The sequence below is a fragment of the Mytilus galloprovincialis genome, chromosome 2, assembly GCF_965363235.1.
Source record: "Mytilus galloprovincialis chromosome 2, xbMytGall1.hap1.1, whole genome shotgun sequence".
NCBI lineage: Eukaryota > Metazoa > Mollusca > Bivalvia > Mytilida > Mytilidae > Mytilus > Mytilus galloprovincialis.
The window spans coordinates 96,562,022-96,581,516 of NC_134839.1; the positions used below are offsets into that span (position 1 = coordinate 96,562,022).

The following is a 19,495-nucleotide window of genomic DNA, read 5'->3' on the forward strand; positions in this document are numbered from 1 at the left end:
TTTCATGCGTGCGTTGCGAGCATATCAGATATATATTATTTCGGTGCGTTCATTATAAAATTTGCTAAATGTTATATATGTGAACAATAATTTTGATACTCAGCTATTTGAATACGACATTGTTTATTAAACCCAAACGGTACTGGCATTTTCAAATTTTTAAAATGGTGGATTGAACTTGGTTTTATAGTGCTAAACCTCTCACGTGTATGACAGTCTCATCAAATTCTGTCATATTTACAACGATGCGTGAACAAAACAGACATAATAGGTAAAATTGTCAAAATATAGGTACAGCAGTCAAATATTAATACTAATAAGTACTATTATGATACAATACCGCTATGATATTTTAAAAGTATCGCATTGATATTAGAAATAACAGCATTTGTATATTTATGTATATAAGAAAAACACAGCACTTCAAATTTTACACGGACCTAAACTTTAGCTTCTAACTAACTTCTGAATGTATATTTAGACCCAATTGTTGTTTATATTTGAACAATAAGTTTTAAAGCTAGTATTTTCTTAATTTTTCGTTGCCCAAAACAACATTTTCCGCATGGAATGTCTGCATATTTACAATTGATATTAGACAATATCGCATAGTGATATAAGAAAAGTTTGATTTTTTAAATATTTACGGTAGAATGTATTGACTTCAAAAATGTCTACATTGTAACACTTTAATAATAAAGTGAAAAGAATAACATTTTGAGTAATGGTTCAATATTTGTATTTTTGGAGTGACTTATGAAAATCCATTAGCACTTGAAAACTTTAAAAGAGATATAATACACATCGTTAACTCGTAAAACCCTATTTTTCACAACTATAGTGATATCTTTTCGAAGTTTTGTTCCTGTTTGGTAACTTAGAAAACAATTATGTATTTATAATGTATCATTGTTATCAGTAAGGAAGTATGATAACCAACAACACAAGTATAGGGGACAATAGGACGAGGATATACGTGAACAACTTTAGATCATCGATGGGCACTCAATAAAGAACCCATTTCTTAAATAATCTATAAAAAGCCTCTGCATGACAAAACAGAAAATCGACGATTTTTGCTAAAAACAATAATCGAAAAACAAATGTATAGACAGTAACCAACAACAATATACTGTTGCTGTGAAGGCACTTAATCTGAACGATTTATTTACAGTTTGAATAGACTTAGACGTATATTTTTCACTACATTGATACTCTGAAAAATTCATTTTAGCCATTGCACAAGTTTGTATCTGTTCGTTAAATATTATTGAAGATGTTGCTGCATGGCATTACTTTACTCGAAAGTACTGCCATGAAAAGTAGATTGTAGAACTGAATGGCATGAGATTAAATTCTCAGTTTGACTTAATTCTGGAGTTGGCTTGCAGTATATCCTTGTTCGTTTATATGTAATTTTGTTTTGATTTTTTCTTGTACATTTCCTTTCCTTTTAGTTTATTTTGCTTGTAATTATCCTTTTCGCTTTATTTATTTTGTTTGTAAACATCCTAATGTTGAAGATTGGTTTCCGTGAAGTCGTTGATAAGAAAGTTTTATACATAGTCATGGTTATTTCTCCTCTGACTTAGGGACCTCTTCGTGAGATATCTTTTGTTATTTATTAAAAGTTTTTGTCATTAAGGAAGTTTCATAATAATAGCAGAATATATCTTGATAGTGTCTATTAGTATTTCCCATTTCGAGATTCAGGGTGTTTTAGAGCTCGTAATATACATTATAATAAAAACTATTTAATAAATTGACATGTTCAAGCAAATTAAGGAAATAATACAATAAATAAGTTGGATTTGTAGAAAGATTAATAAAAAATCAAGTAAATGAAATTAAAACAGAACATTAAAACATCAATCATTTCAAATAAGAAATCGTCAAGATAATTGAATTGAAAATCTGTTGTAACATGTGTCAAGCAATGCTTTCTATACGCAAATATTACGAGTCGTTAATGTCATGGTCTATAAATAATCCGGAATAATAATAATAAACGTCGGAATCAATTGTTTAGTGCATTTAAAACTATTTTATAACAAGAATATTAATAACTCAATTTGACAGATATTTTGTCTGAATGAAAGTACATAACAAAAAGTTGCCTCTCCTTAAATGTAAAGGATTTTTAACATTGTAATACAGTCTTGCCAGTCAGTATGACCCGGATATTTTATTGATAACTTTATTGTTTGCATTGTTATTTCAGCTTTTAAGAAGAAAAAACTTGCTTTACTCAGTTTCAATAAAAATCTGACTATAGTATTGTTCCTTGTTGTAAAAACCAATTAGATTTATCAGAAATCATTGTAAGTTGTGTGGGAAAATTAGATTTTTAGTTTATACCATCTCGTTATAGTGATTATCGAACACTTTAGTTAAGTATAAACTGTTCAGACCAAACAAAATCTATTCTATTAAATGTAACGGGTTTTCTGTTCATCGTATTATCTGAAACTATAAATTACTTGGAAGGATAAAAAGAGAAGCCACATATCGCTATTGTAATTGTAAAGTTACTCACAAGTATATTTAAGTTATTACTACTTTATTTGTACTAACCATGAGCTACCGGAAGTAAAATATAGAGTAAGATGTGCTTACCCTTTCGGATCACGTACGATCATCCCATTTTTTGCTGGGTTGATGTCGCTTTAGTCTTCAGATTTTTATGCAGTTTAAGCGGAAGGCTGAATGCCATTGTGTTGTATATCATTTATTTATTTGCCATGATTTTGTTAGTTTCTCTTTGACTTCGAACTTTTAATGCTCCTCATGGTATCTTCCGGCTCTTTGTTTAAACGCGCGTAAACTATAACACTTTAACAATCATGCTTCTTGTTCTATATCACTTCCGCTTCTCATTTTGGCCTAACTTGAAATATTGCAATCTTTACATGGTCAGATAAATAAGGTGTTAAAGACGTTAAAGCAATAGACTATTTTTCATATTACCGACTTTTGACTCCGAAGTTTATATTTTTTAGACAGGTTTCCTAGGACATCCTGGTACCAAATCAAATTAGAGCAACGTAAAGAAGTAAAGTCAAGCTTTTAATCTGTACAATTCTTGGTGAAAATATACTGCCTCATATTTTCTTTACCCGACAAACACATCGGCAATTATAATGCAACAACGTTTGTAACGTTCATTTTGATTGGATAACGTCACTTTTTTACATGGCATCAATTGACAATTGATGCTATGGGACGTACGCGCAAGCGCAGACGACATATGACAGATTTTAATTACGTGTTTTAACGTTGTGTTCTGTCAGTTTCATTAGAATGGAGATAACAATATTGTATTTTAAGCTCCGACGGCATCAATTGGGGATTTGATGGTCGCAAATACCCGTTTACTGTCTCCGCTAACGCGTCGCCAGTAAACTTAATTTGCGACCATCAAATCCCCAATTGATGCCGTCGGAGCTTAAAATACAATACAGTTATCTCCTAAATAGTAAAATTTCCCCTCAAATTACACCGATTAAATGTTTGATTTAAGTTATTATGACTGCTCTTAATTGAACGAGTACGAGGATGTCGTAGGTAACCTGTCGAAAAATAAAATAAACCGGAGTCAGATGTCGGTAGTATGAAAACTAATATGGAAACTAATATTTTACGAAACTGCAAGTTGAGATTGGTAAAACATGTAGATTGTATATGTCGAATTTCCTGACAGTCGAAACTGGAAAAGAGAGGCAAAACAAGAGGCAAACAAAAACTTTTGTCGAAGACAATTAGACACCAACAAAGCACTTAGACAAAACACCAACAAACAGACAGACCAACAAAACTGTACATGTTTAAATAAGAAGGATTGACAAACATGAACCAAACGAACAACCGGTTCATACTTCAAGGATTTTCGTACATTAAGTGTCATAGTTTGATACGGTAACGGATTTCAGTAATTTAAACTATGTTTTGACAGATTTGATTTAACGCTGAGTTTGATATTCTCTCTGTTTAAAATAGTTAAATGGTTATATAATAGATCAAACGATTACTATAGTATTAAAATATGAAATGTATAAATCTTTAATCTATTACTATTTTGTTTGCTCTTACAAATACTAGTGAACAGATAAGGTCGGAACATTGTAATCATTTTAGCAAGTCATCCTCTGATTTATTGTCAGATTTAAATGATCTTTTACATGCATTCAATTTATTTAAATATGATTAATAACCATTTGAAATATTGAAGGATGTTTTGACTGACACAATTTGCAAATATTACCCCACTACTCTCCCTTTAAAAAGGTATTACGACTGGAATACTAGTAGTACTGATTAAAGGAGAATTCCGCTAGACCATATTGGTCGACTGATTAAGTCTATGCCGAGACAGGTCCGTGCTATGTTACAGGTTACTAGTGCGCACAACAGAAAATTGTATACTAGTTCTTATGTTGCACTGTTACACCACTATCCCAAGTTATGGAGGAGGGTTGGTATCCTGATAACATGTTTAATCCGCCTCATTCTGCATGAATTTGCCTGTCCCAAGTCAGGAGCCTGTAATTCAGAGGTTGTCGTTTGTTGATGTGTTACATATTTGTTTTTCGTTGAATAAGGCCGACAGTTTTCTCGTTTAAATTGTTTTACATTTGTCATCTCGGAGATTTTTATATATGACTATGCGGTATGTGCTTTTTTAGTTGTCGAAGGCATGTATGGCAACCTATAGTTGTTAATTTCTGTCTCATTTGGTCTCTTGTGGAGAGTTGTCTCATTGGCAATCATACCACATCTTCTTTTTTATATTTGAAGTGACGTCATCTCAACCCTACGGTCTAACATGTCATAAAGTTTGACATTTAAATGATCGAACTATAAGTTCTGAACAACTAGTGAGCCAAATCTTAGCGTTGATGTGTTTCTGTTTTTTTAAAATAATGTTGAAAATTTGAAATAGAACATATTTTTTCGCATGTTGCGTTTATTTTTATAGAGTTTACAAGTTATAATTCCTCAGTATCTGATTACTTTTTACGTTATTATGATACTATTTTTGTGCGCACACTTTTTTATCCTGGAAAATGTACTATTCTTTCTTATAGTGAGGACCGTACTATGTTACTCCCTGGGGCTTATGGTCTTTTCCTTCGATGGTTTGCCTACTTATTGACGGTATGCAGAACATCTCTTTGTTTATTTACACTTACTCTGACGTAAATCAAACATATTTTTTATTCAGTTATTTACTTGAAATCCAATAAGTAGTGATCTACTGCAAAATTAATATACAGTAACTAGTAAATTAATATTTTTGGGAGCTTTATGTTTCTATCTATGCCCTTGACACGTTCTATGGGGAATATAATGAGAAACCACAAAAATGGTGAATAATATTCATTTCAGTGTCACGCATTCATATGAATTACAATAGTCTTAAAATTATTGATTTATGGATAACCTTCTTCTATTTTATTTGTAAAAGTAGACTTTTCAACAAAGATATGCACTGAACAGTTTAAATTGAAAAAATGAATAAACAGAAAAGACAAACAGCCCTAACAAAGCCAAACATTTATCGTTTCTTATTGAAGGTAAAATATTTATATAACAACAATACTGCCTTGTACAGGGGTCTTATAAAACTTTCTATATATAAATAAGGTCAATATAATTTTTGTGTCATAGTTCAATTATTACAAATTTTACAATGGTAATGTTAATTTGTAATTTTGAGTAGATAATATCCAAATATTGACATATAAAGAAATGTCATTCCATATTCACATAGTTAAAACCCAACGTTTGGTTTAATAATGTGGGAAATACAAAAAACTCTCTTCATATGTATTTTTTCTATTAAAATTAGTTTTTGTCATAAAGGAACAATGAGAAATCTGTGATCAGGGTTAAAGCTTCAAGATTGAGAGTTGAAAAAAAGTTTGTTTCGGGAATACGTTATTGGCTGAAAGTGCACAATTGGTTGAAAATGCACAAACAATAAATTCATTATAGCTATTGTTGCACACATGGAGGGCACACGTAAGTATTGTACTAATGAAACATGCACGAAATGTATCTTAATAAATATATAAGAGCTTGTTCCTCATCTTAATCAAATGTTTATTAGAGGTATTAGAAAAATTAACTACATTTAGTGTTGATTTTCGGCATACATCATTGAAAAGTGATAGTGATCTCGTTGGCATCAACTTCCTTGTCGGAAACGTTCATCCACTTTCCAAAAATATACCCAATGTTTTGTTTTAAAACTTAAATCATGTTAATGGGAAAGGGTTATCAGACGCGATGAAGATGTATTTTTCCATATACGTAATATTATCAGGAAAACTAAACACAATTTCTCTTAATTTGTGTTATGAAACTATGTTTTATTAAATACTTACGCGCAAATGTATACGGTACCGTACGCAGCCGAATAACAAATTATCGTGATAACTCGAAAACGTTGTTCAGCTATTTTGACACAAGGTCAGCCCTCGGACTGTTAGTGACGCTTTCAACTTAATCCGTGGAATGTGTAAAAACCAATACTTAAGGATGGGAAAATCATATTTCATTTAGGAGTTGTAAATGGTTTAAAACAACTTTCAATAATTGTGAGTAATCTTATTTCGGTACTTTGTTATATGTTAAGATAGATTGATAAATAGTCAAAAAGAGAAAACAACTCGACCAAGGAGTAGAACAAAGCCCAATGCCACTTATGGGCCTTCAATGCAGCGAGAAAATCACGCTCAAGGAGGCGGGATTCAAGTGGCCCCTAAACAATAACGTATAATAGTTCAGCGAAATGGACGCCACAATCAACTCCGAAATATACAAATGAATCAAAATAAAACAAAACAAAACAAAAAACAAAACAAAACAAAACAAAAAAACGATATACTAACATATCGCAGATCAAATTTATTCGTTCATAGTGTGTTAATTTGCGTTTTTTGATTGAGTTAAGCCTTCCAATTGATATTTTATCGTGTGTTTTTCATTGTTGTGATGTTATACTATTGTTTCAGAAAAAGGGAGAAGGTTTGGTACCATTAAAACGTTAAATCCCGCTGCAAATGTTTGCACCTGTCCTAAGTCAGGGATCTGATGTACAGTAGTTGTCGTTTGTTTATGTAATTTATACGTGTTTCTCGTTTCTCGTTTTTTATATAGACTAGGCCGTTGGTTTTCCCGTTTTAATGGTTTTACACTAGTAATTTTAGGGCCCTTTATAGCTTGTTGTTCGGTGTGAGCCAAGGATCCGTGTTGAAGGCCGTACATTTACCCATAATGGTTTACTTTTATAAATTGTTATTTGGATGGAGAGTTGTCTCATTGGCACTCACACCACATCTTCCTATATCTATAGACTAGTTTATTTGTTTGTGCTCAATATCGATTTATTGAGTTCATCCATTTTTAAATGATTTTACAGTTTGGTCTTAATTTTTGCATTTACAGAAAAATTCTCAAAATCTCCATCATATAATGTCATTGTGCCGCTTCTATTTTGTTTATTATTCAATTTTTTTATTGCTTTCCTGTGCATATCAATGACTTTTTTATTGCTTTATATTTGGATATATAATTTGTATTTGCAATTTCTCAACGACTGGACAAATTTCATTTTCTAAAACCCTTTACAATGTAATGCCATTATGAAACTTCTGTTTCTTCGAATAATTTGTATATTAAGATGAATACATTGGAGTGTTATCATTTGTTTCTAGCTTTGCTCGCCGAACCCCTGGTTATTGTTATAATTATTGTCACATATTTTTTGGTAATTGTAAGGTCACTAACTTTATGATTACTAACATTCGCCTTAACAAGATGAGAATTTCGCATGGATATAGTTTTGCAAATATTTGAAAATAGACTAGCAAAAAAAGTTATCAATTTGTTAGAAGAAAAAATTATCAGATGGCGATTTATTAATGTAAAAAACTGATTAAGAACGGATAGATGATTGTTTTCCTTGACAACAAAGATTACAATCAAGTCACAATAATATAAAAGCAGATAAAAAAAAATATGTGATGATTGGTATCGAGCGATTGCAAGATGAAAAAAAAACTTCAGTACACATTTTAATCGTTTAAACCTCGCGTCAATAAAGTCGTAATGGTTAATTCAAACAAATACAACATTTTCAGATAGATTCAATAAAGTTTAACGGAGCACTGTCTAGGACGTAGATACAATCAAAAAACATTTGAAACATTGAAAATGTGCAGACATGTGGTGGAAGTCAATTCTTGTTGTTGACACACCAAATGGGTTTGCTCATCAATGATTTATTCGATATTTCAACTTGGAGAAGTCTACATATAAATATCTTCTGTGCTAATTATCCCAGATTGAAGAAATAGTAGTAGGATACCACAAAATAACTAAATTATAACAAAGTAAGTCAACACATCTATTTATACAATTGTTCTTAATTACGTATTATATTTGTGACTTTTTCGAATAACTTTTTATCAAACTTAAAAAAAATATTCTTGTAATTACAAGCATTGCCAACCTAAATTGTTATCTAACAGTATCGTTATAAATTTTTAATATACTTCCAGCTGTCAGAAAAAAGTTTAATTATTCTTCGTAACTTGATTTACACATCAAGTATATTTAAAATTTGGAAGACTCTTACTAACAGCTATGCCAAATGGCGTATATCTCACGGATTTAGTCATAACATAGAAAAAACTACATTCAGTTTCCACTTCGAGAAACTATCCCAACCATGTTCTTTACATGTGAATTAGTGGATTTTTTTTTTTTATATAAGATGGTTGTCACAACCAATGATGCCCTGAATAATTTTGAAACTTGTACATCTAGAATAATAAATAGCTATTGTGGTCGTAGCAGTGGTACCATTTTAACGGACAATGTCTGTAACTTAGTAAAGAATTGACGATCAAACTTTGCAGCATGAAATTTTCAGTGTACCTGTTTGAAACATATGTATTTCGATCATAGGGAAAACCGCCTGTCGGAGAAAGATCTAAATGAGTAAAAAGTCAAGTGTTTTATATATTTGTAGATTAAAAACCGACAAATAATTGATCAGTTTATATCGAAAATCTCTTTTTAAAATCTAAAATCATCAAAGAATAAATCAGACCAGATAAAATAATCTACTTCGTTGAAATACGTGCTTGAATCTATATCAACAGATGCTTCTGTCAAACAAGACAATCTGCAACGTTTCATGTGTTGATGTTTATAAGCAAATTCGGTTTATATGTTGTGGATTAATTGCTACATATACGCAGAGATAGATGAGGAATTCCAGTATTTACTGAAATAAACATGCCCAACTGCTTTGATGCATGTACGTGTCTAATTCATGAAGATGCAACAACTTAAAAAAAAATAGGGGGGGGGGGGACCATTGAGATAAAAATGTCCAATAATTTTACATTGGGTTGTTTTTGTAACATTTTTGGGACCTTGCTTTTTCTATACTCGAAAGGATTATCTAATCCTAAGTCGTCAATTTCAATTTTTTTTCAAAACCGTACGTTTTTCCAATGCATAACTCGGATACCTTGTCCAGGTGTTGCTTCACGTGTAATCCTTTTTGATTTTATAAGCTCTTCAACGTTTCTAATAGGTTCAATAATTTTAGGGCTCAATACTTACTTAAAAGACATGAGTTGTCGAAATGCACATCTGATGCTGAAACATTAGGTACCGTCAATGTTACTAAAACAATAGTAGTACAAAAAGTTTATCTTCAAGTTAAACTGTTATTTTTATAAATTTTGTTTTCATTATTTTTTTTTTAAACAGATGCATTTGTGTTAATTTGTTTAGACATTAAATTTACCAAAACAAAATTTTCATATATTTTTAGAGCAAATTTCAAATCATTTGTCTCAGTGTATCTAGTATTTCATATTTCTGCATGGGCAAACGATATTTTTACATGCACACACCCTGATGTATCAGCTACAAAGCATCATGAAGACACCATCTTATCTATCTTCTACCTTAACAAAATTAGAATGATTACTTCAGTTGTGCATGCTAGGTCACTGACAAGTCTTCGAATAAATATCACAATCAACGTGTTCCATACTTATCAACAAAATTGCAACTTCTTACAATTATCCACATAAAAGTTCTGATAAAATTACCCATGATGTAAACTGTACTATTATAACATTACTCAGTTCGTAGGTTTTCTCCTCTGAAATATTTCACGTTTTGTCATGCATTGGCCTGTTATAGCTTACAATACAGTATTGGTTTTGCTCATCGATGAAAGTTGTTTACATTCACATCCTTTGGACTCCGATGAATAGTTGTCACATTGGGAATCATATCACATCTCCTTAATTATTACAGTCATATGATATAGTTGTCACATTGGGAATCATATCACATTTCCTTAATTATTACAGTGATATGATATAGTTGTCACATTGGGAATCATATCACATCTCCTTAATTAAAACAGTGATATGATATAGTTGTCACATAGGGAATCATATACATCTCCTTAATTAAAACAGTGATATGATATAGTTGTCACATTGGGAATCATATCACATCTCCTTAATTAAAACAGTGATATGATATAGTTGTCACATTGGGAATCATATCACATCTCCTTAATTATTACAGTGATATGATATAGTTGTCACATTGGGAATCATATCACCTCTCCTTAATTAAAACAATGATATGATATAGTTGTCACATTGGGAATCATATCTCATCTCCTTAATTATTACAGTCATATGATATAGTTGTCACATTGGGAATCATATCACATCTCCTTAATTAAAACAGTGATATGACATAGTTGTCACATTGGGAATCATATCACATCTCCTTAATTATTACAGTCATATGATATAGTTGTCACATTGGGAATCATATCACATCTCCTTAATTATTAGTCATATGATATAGTTGTCACATTGGGAATCACATCACATCGCCTTAATTATTACAGTGATATGATATAGTTGTCACCTTGGGAATCATATCACATCTCCTTAATTATTACAGTGATATGATATAGTTGTCACATTGGGAATCATATCTCATCTCCTTAATTATTACATTCATATGATATAGTTGTCACATTGGGAATCATATAACATCTCCTTAATTAAAACAGTTATATGATATAGTTGTAACATTGGGAATCATATCACATCTCCTTAATTATTACAGTCATATAATATAGTTGTCACATTGGGAGTCATATCACATCTCCTTAATTAAAATAGTGATATGATATAGTTGTCACATTGGGAATCATATCATATCTCCTTAATTATTACAGTCATATGATATAGTTGTCACATTGGGAATCATATCACATCTCCTTAATTAAAACAGTGATATGATATAGTTGTCACATTGGGAATCATATCACATCTCCTTAATTAAAACAGTGATATGATATAGTTGTCACATTGGGAATCATATCTCATCTCCTTAACTATTACAGTCATATGATATAGTTGTCACATTGGGAATCATATAACATCTCCTTAATTAAAACAGTGATATGATATAGTTTTAACATTGGGAATCATATCACATCTCCTTAATTATTACAGTCATATTATATAGTTGTCACATTGGGAATCATATCACATCTCCTTAATTAAAACAGTGATATGATATAGTTGTCACATTGGGAATCATATATCTCCTTAATTATTACAGTCATATGATATAGTTGTCACATTGGGAACCATATCACATCTCCTTAATTAAAACAGTGATATGATATAGTTGTCACATATGGAATCATATCACATCTCCTTAATTAAAACAGTGATATGATATAGTTGTAACATTGGGAATCATATCACATCTCCTTATTTATGACAGTCATATGATATAGTTGTCAAATTGGGAATCATATCACATCTCCTTAATTAAAACAGTGATATGATATAGTTGTCACATTGGGAATCATATCACATCTCCTTAATTATTACAGTCATATGATATAGTTGTCACATTGGGAATCATATCACATCTCCTTAATTAAAACAATGATATGATATAGTTGTCACCTTGGTTCATATAACATCTCCTTAATTATTACAGTGATATGATATAGTTGTCACATTGGGAATCATATCTCATCTCCTTAATTATTACATTCATATGATATAGTTGTCACATTGGGAATCATATAACATCTCCTTAATTAAAACAGTTATATGATATAGTTGTAACATTGGGAATCATATCACATCTCCTTAATTATTACAGTCATATAATATAGTTGTCACATTGGGAGTCATATCACATCTCCTTAATTAAAATAGTGATATGATATAGTTGTCACATTGGGAATCATATCATATCTCCTTAATTATTACAGTCATATGATATAGTTGTCACATTGGGAATCATATCACATCTCCTTAATTAAAACAGTGATATGATATAGTTGTCACATTGGGAATCATATCACATCTCCTTAATTAAAACAGTGATATGATATAGTTGTCACATTGGGAATCATATCTCATCTCCTTAACTATTACAGTCATATGATATAGTTGTCACATTGGGAATCATATAACATCTCCTTAATTAAAACAGTGATATGATATAGTTTTAACATTGGGAATCATATCACATCTCCTTAATTATTACAGTCATATTATATAGTTGTCACATTGGGAATCATATCACATCTCCTTAATTAAAACAGTGATATGATATAGTTGTCACATTGGGAATCATATCATATCTCCTTAATTATTACAGTCATATGATATAGTTGTCACATTGGGAACCATATCACATCTCCTTAATTAAAACAGTGATATGATATAGTTGTCACATATGGAATCATATCACATCTCCTTAATTAAAACAGTGATATGATATAGTTGTAACATTGGGAATCATATCACATCTCCTTATTTATGACAGTCATATGATATAGTTGTCAAATTGGGAATCATATCACATCTCCTTAATTAAAACAGTGATATGATATAGTTGTCACATTGGGAATCATATCACATCTCCTTAATTATTACAGTCATATGATATAGTTGTCACATTGGGAATCATATCACATCTCCTTAATTAAAACAATGATATGATATAGTTGTCACATTGGGAATCATATCACATCTCCTTAATTATTACAGTCATATGATATAGTTGTCACATTGGGAATCATATCACATCTCCTTAATTAAAACAGTGATATGATATAGTTGGGAGACTAATATACAAAAGTGAAGATTTCTTTTCAAATAAATGAACAAAACAAATTGGAAAGGTGAAATACACCTGGTTCGCTTTTGCTTTCATCGTTATGACTGGAGACAATGTTAATTATTGCATCTATGTTAACTGACTTAATATGATATGGTTTGTTTCGTCCGCTAGAATAATATCATCATCATCATCTAACATTTTACAATATGTGACCAAAGCCATCTCCTTCGACGGTATAGAGAATAAGCCACAATAGTGGAGTAACTGAATGTGTCCGCTTACATAGTCTATATTTATGACCGTTACAGGTTTGAAATATAAATTCACTGTCAATACAACAGTTCATAGATATTTCTTCCTTTTTCAGCTTCAAATTTTCAAATACATAGAAACGCATTTTAAAGAATGTTTTTTCAATCATTTAAACTAACTATAACAGACTGGCATTTAACTTAAACTGTTTCTAAAAGAGTTATTTAAAATGTTGGCACTACGTCGAAAATTTTACATTGTTGTCCGGTTTATTGAACAATTTCTTGTGGCAGTGATCTTGATCAAGCTTAATCTACGCATACTGTATAAGATTACAGTTCCAGTTTAACGTTCGGAGATTAATTTGAGATGGTCATCTTTGTTAATCATTCATCCGGAATAATAAAAGTTTCACTGACTTTGAGAGACGGTATAAATTAACAAAATGTTCAACCAGGCAATTTGTCAAACGAGAAGCATTTTTATAGTCGTACTGGAAGATTTTTTCCCAAGATTTTATACGAAAGAAACATATAATAGCAACTACAAAAACAGTATTAGTTAAATGAAATATCGGACTGTCATTATTCTTGTTTCATCAAACGAAGCACCACGTTTCTCCTGACAAAATGTCTGAATTTAGATGCGTTAGACATTCTGTCTTTGGGCAAAAATTCTCTTTATTAATAAACCTGCTTCCTGTACTTTATCAACACAGTCTCATTGTTACTGTGTTGGATTGTCTATTTCTGCACGTACTTTACGAATAAATCTTATTGCCGAGATATGTTAAGACTCACAATTTCAATGTGCGAGGCAGTTTGTTTCTGCACTTTGAAGAATATAAAAACGTATGCGTTAATAAGCCTTCTCTTGAAAGCATTCATTCAAAGGAAAACAATAAGATTGCATCTACTTAATTTTTTATAATTTTTTAAATTAAATCATGTGTAAAAATAAAATCCTTAACATTAATGTAATAAATGTTTCAGTGTCAGAAAACTTTACGATAAATTTGGAGTGGTTATTTTCAATTGTGTTAGGATTTGTCCTCGATCACAAAATACCGCACCCTTAGAGATCTTCCTTGGAGAATAAATTATGGTCACTTTTGGCTTATTTCTGATCAGCAGAAAAACTCTGACAAATGTGTTCGTCTATTTTGTTATGCGGGATGTATAAATACACAGCCACGTCCCATTTGCAATAACTCTTGGGGTGGGTGGGGTCCATAGGTAGTATGTTGCATAGCTTAAATTCTAGTTGAAATGGTCTATTTTAACGCTCTAACCCTAAGGGTCAATCTAAGCACAGCGTGGGCTTCATTGGTTAATTCAAAAACTAGGCTCACCGCTGTTTCAGATTTGGTGGTGCATAAAAGTTGGAGTAACCAATTAACTATGACAAATTGTTTGGAAATGTTTATATTTTGAAAAAAAAATGTTGAAAAAGAATTAAATATCATCGCAGGCTAGTTATGAGCTATGCCTTTAAACTGAATTGCAAGAAACAAATTGATTTATCATTTCTCTAAACAAAATCAAAACTGTTAGCAGACCGGAAATGAAGTATGATCGAAGAGAAAATACAACACTAGAACAGACATGACAGAAAATAAATACGGTAGTAAACATACAATTTACTGCAGTGATGAAAAACTTATAAGGTTTTCTTGTAATAAATTGTCAGAAACCATATTGCATTTTCTCATAGGAAAGCTTGACTAACAAATCAATTTTCACCAGTTTCGAGTGGTGTTTATTGTACCTTAAGCATACTTTTGCTAACTAAATCGGACTACTTGTGAGATACCTAATCATTGTACATGCCACTAACAAACCAATTTAGATATTTCATTTACTAAATCTTGTCTCGGTTGTTAAAATAATATTGAAGTCGAAAATGAAAGAAAGTTCATAAAATCGGGATGTGAATGATAATAATAATACTACTAATAATAATTATATTAATCATCACAACCATACTCATGATTATAAGCATAGTGTTAAATTATGATAATTGTGAGAATTTCAGTTTTTTCTACATTATTGTTTGTTGGGTGTGATCAAGGGGACTGGACAATTAAAAAAATTCATTTATAATTTATATCAGTAAAGGTGAAACGTGACACAACGAAGATATCGTGTAACGATTTGTAACACAGTGATCACTACCAATGTTAAAAACCCTATTCTATACTGATTTCCTAACACCTTCAATATAGATTTTATAACATGGCTGTTAGTTACATGTACATCAGCATCTAACAGTTTCACAAGTGTTAATATCCTTTTGTTTTAGTCACAAAGGGGAGTCTATTGTACGGAGCCCTGTTGGTCTCACACAGATTATAGTGTCTTTTAAAGTCCTGCGCTGAAGATGTGTAAAGTCTAGCGCTGGAGATGAAAAGTCTAGCGCTAGAGATGTAAAGTCTAGCGCTGGAGATGTAAAGTCCAGCGCTGAAGATGTAAAGTCTAGCGCTGGAGATGTAAAGTCCAGCGATGGAGATCTAAAGTCTAGCGCTGGAGATGTAAAGTCAAGCGCTGAAAATGTAAAGTCTAGCGCTGGGGATGTAAAGTCTAGCGCTGGAGATGTGTAAAATCTAGCGCTGGCGATATGCAAAGTCTAGCGCTGGAGATGTAAAGTCAAGCGTTGGAGATTTAAAATCAAGCGCTGGAGATGTAAAGTCTAGCGCTGAAGAAGTAAAATCAAGTGCTAGAGATGTAAAGTCTGGCGCTGAAGATGTAAAGTCAAGCGCTGGAGATGTAAAGTCTGGCGCTTGATATGTAAAGTCAAGCGCTGGAGATGTAAAGTCTAGCGCTGAAGATGTAAAGTCAAGCGCTGAAGATGTAAAATCAAACTGACAGACATGTACACCTTATGACAAATTCATAAAGCAAATATTGACCTTCCATACCTAGTTACTGCCGATGAAACTGACATAATCACAAAAACTTGATTGTGAGGTCAAGGTCAATTGACATATGTCAGACTGACATGCACATCTAACAATGAATTTCACTCCAAATATTATTGGCCTACCATACCTTGTTACTGAGAAACTGACCTTATCATGATAACTTGACCCTGGTCACTGGACCATGACAACGAGGTCAAGGTCAGCCGATATGTGACCGACTGACAAGCTTATGCCTCAAGTTACATTAGCACCAAATTTGATGGTCCCACATCAAAAATTTCGTTAGCTATATTTAAACCAGAGGCTCTAGCGAGCCTGGTTAAAGAAGTAGTTATTATGTTTTTCTTATAGGGTTCAATGTTAAACTATATTTGGCCATGGAATCCATGTTGGATTTGCAGTTGTCATAAAAATCATAAAATTGTCAAATTCAGGACCATCATTTGATCATTCCTGCATAAAGTAAATTGTACCATACGGATGCTCAAAGAGAGCAGTTCACATGTTTTCCCTTATGGTCCTTGGTTAAACTGCCTCGGCATGTGGCGACCATCTTGGTTCTCCAATCAGCACCGAATTCATTAAAATTATTAAGGACTATTATCTGATCATTTATCCATAAACTGGAATCGATATGTCAAAGTTTCTTTGTAAAAGTTGTTTGTACATTTTGTTTCCTATATGGTTCTATGTTAAATTTTATTTGACCATGGAAGCCCTCTTGGATTTACAGTCGACACCAAAATCATAAAATTTATCAAGAACCTTCATTTGATCATTCATGCATATATTGGATTAATTTTGTAATATGGTTTCTAAACCAGAGGCTCTAGAGAGCATGTAATCGTTCACTTGGTTTAAAAGAAAACGCTTTTTCAGTAGAAATAGTTTGCATTTTTCCCATAGGGTTCAATGTTAAACTATGTTCGACAGTGGCGGCCATCTTGGACTTCCGATCGGCACTAAGATCATAAATTTTATCAAGGACCATTATCTGATCATTCATGCATAAACTGGAATCAAAATGTCACACAATGTCTCCGTAGACGTTGTTTGCATGATTTCCCCATAGGGTTCTATGTTAATCTATGTTGGACTGTGGCGCCCATCTTGGATTTCCGATCGGCACCAAAATAATGAAATTTATGAAGGACAATTATTCGATCAATCCTGACATATATTGGATTCAATGTCAAAAGGTATCTGAAAAAGAGCAGTTTTTATGTTTTCCCATAGGGTTCTATGTTAAACTAATTCCTGCGGTGGCGGCCATCTTGGATTACAGATCGGCACCAAATGAACAATCTTTGGTCCTCTACCCAAGGAACATTCCTGCCAAGTTTGGTTTGAATTGGTCCAGTGGTGTTAGAGAAGATGTTTACGTACGACGACGACGGACGCAAAGTGATGACAAAAGTTCATACGGTCCTTCGGACAAAGTGAACTAAAAAGAGCAGTTTACATGTACTACCATATGGTTCAATATTAAATGTCCATCTGTGGCAGCCATCTTGGATTTCTGATCGGCACCAATATCATAAAATTTATTAAGGACTAATATCTGATCATTTATGCACAAACTTGAATCAATATGACAAACGGTTTCTCCGTAAAAGTTGTTTGCATTTTTCTCCATAGGGTTCTATATTAAACCATGTCCGGCTGTGGCAGCCATCTTGGTTTTCCGATCGGCACTAAAGTCATAAAACTTTTGAAGGACCATTATTTGATCATTCATGCACAAGGCCAAGACAAAATATATGTTTCCTATTACACACTCAGGAAAAATAGTGTAGGTAGGCAGGTAGGCAAACTATTTTATTTTTTCTGAAAAAATTTACTTATTTATACATGAATTAAGAAAGATATTCCTTTTAACAGTGCTTCTTGAAAAACTGCAATAAAATGTTTAGGGTAGGGGATAACAATTAGGGTAGGTAGGGAAATAGGAAACATTGGTATATTTTGTCTTACCATGGCCTAAACTGGAATCAATATGCCAAACGATTTCTCCGTAGAATTTTTTTTGCATGCTTTTTCCATCGGGTTATATGTTAAACTATGTTCGGCTGTGGTGGCCATCTTAGATTTCCGATCGGCACCAAAATTATAAAATCAATGAAGGGCCATCATTTAATCATTCATGCATAAATTTGATTCAATATGTTATGAGGTCTCTCAAAAAGAGCAGTTTTCATATTTTCCAATAGGGTTCTATATTACACTAAATCCTGTGATGGCTTGACTTTACATCTCTAGTGCTTGACTTTACATCTCCAGCGCTGGACTTTACATCTCCAGCGGTGGACTTTACATCTCCAGCGCTTGACTTTACATATCCAGCGCTGGACTTTACATCTCCAGCGCTTGACTCTACATCTCCAGCGCCAGACTTTACTTCTCAAGTGCTTGATTTTACATCTTCAGCGCTAGACTTTACATCTCCAGCGCTTGAATTTACATCTCCAGCGCTTGACTTTACATCTCCAGCGCTAGACTTTGCATATCTCCAGCACTAGATTTTACACATCTCCAGCGCTAGACTTTACATCTTCAGCGCTTGACTTTACATCTCCAGCGCTAGACTTTAGATCTCCAGCGCTAGACTTTACATCTTCAGCGCTGGACTTTACATCTCCAGCGCTAGACTTTGCATATCTCCAGCGCTAGATTTTACACATCTCCAGCGCTAGACTTAACATCCCCAGCGCTAGACTTTACATCTTCAGCGCTTGACTTTACATCTCCAGCGCTTGACTTTACATCTCCAGCACTAGACTTTACATCTTCAGCGCTGGACTTTACATCTCCAGCGCTGGACTTTACATCTCCAGCGCTAGACTTTACATCTCTAGCGCTAGACTTTACATCCTCAGCGCTAGATTTTACACATTTTCATCGCAGGACTTTGAAAGACACTGTATAATCTGTGTGAGACCAACAGGGCTCCGTACAATTGCACACTAAACTCAGACAAGCATAACTAATGCATTAGAGGAAGACAAACATTATATTACCGACACTATAATGAATCATCTTGTGTTTAATTGTATTATATATATACATGATTTGATTTTTTGTTTTTTTACTCTTTGTCATTACATTTGATTT

The 19,495-nt window shown here is 32.5% G+C and overlaps 1 protein-coding gene across 5 annotated transcripts in view; it reads left to right on the plus strand.

Annotated features, from left to right (window-relative positions):
- Nucleotides 1–19,495, plus strand: part of LOC143065005 (secretin receptor-like) — a 93,387-nt gene that overhangs the window by 17,624 nt on the left and 56,268 nt on the right. The window contains exon 1 of one of the 5 annotated variants that reach the window (XM_076238264.1): nucleotides 5,847–6,021. The exons of 1 other annotated variant lie outside the window; for it this stretch is intronic. The gene's annotated coding sequence lies outside the window, so the exon portion shown is untranslated. Of the gene's footprint in view, nucleotides 1–5,846; nucleotides 6,022–6,259; nucleotides 6,600–8,186; nucleotides 8,397–19,495 lie in introns of those variants that run through there. 3 more of the 5 variants (XM_076238266.1, XM_076238270.1, XM_076238263.1) reach the window with 3 other exon arrangements.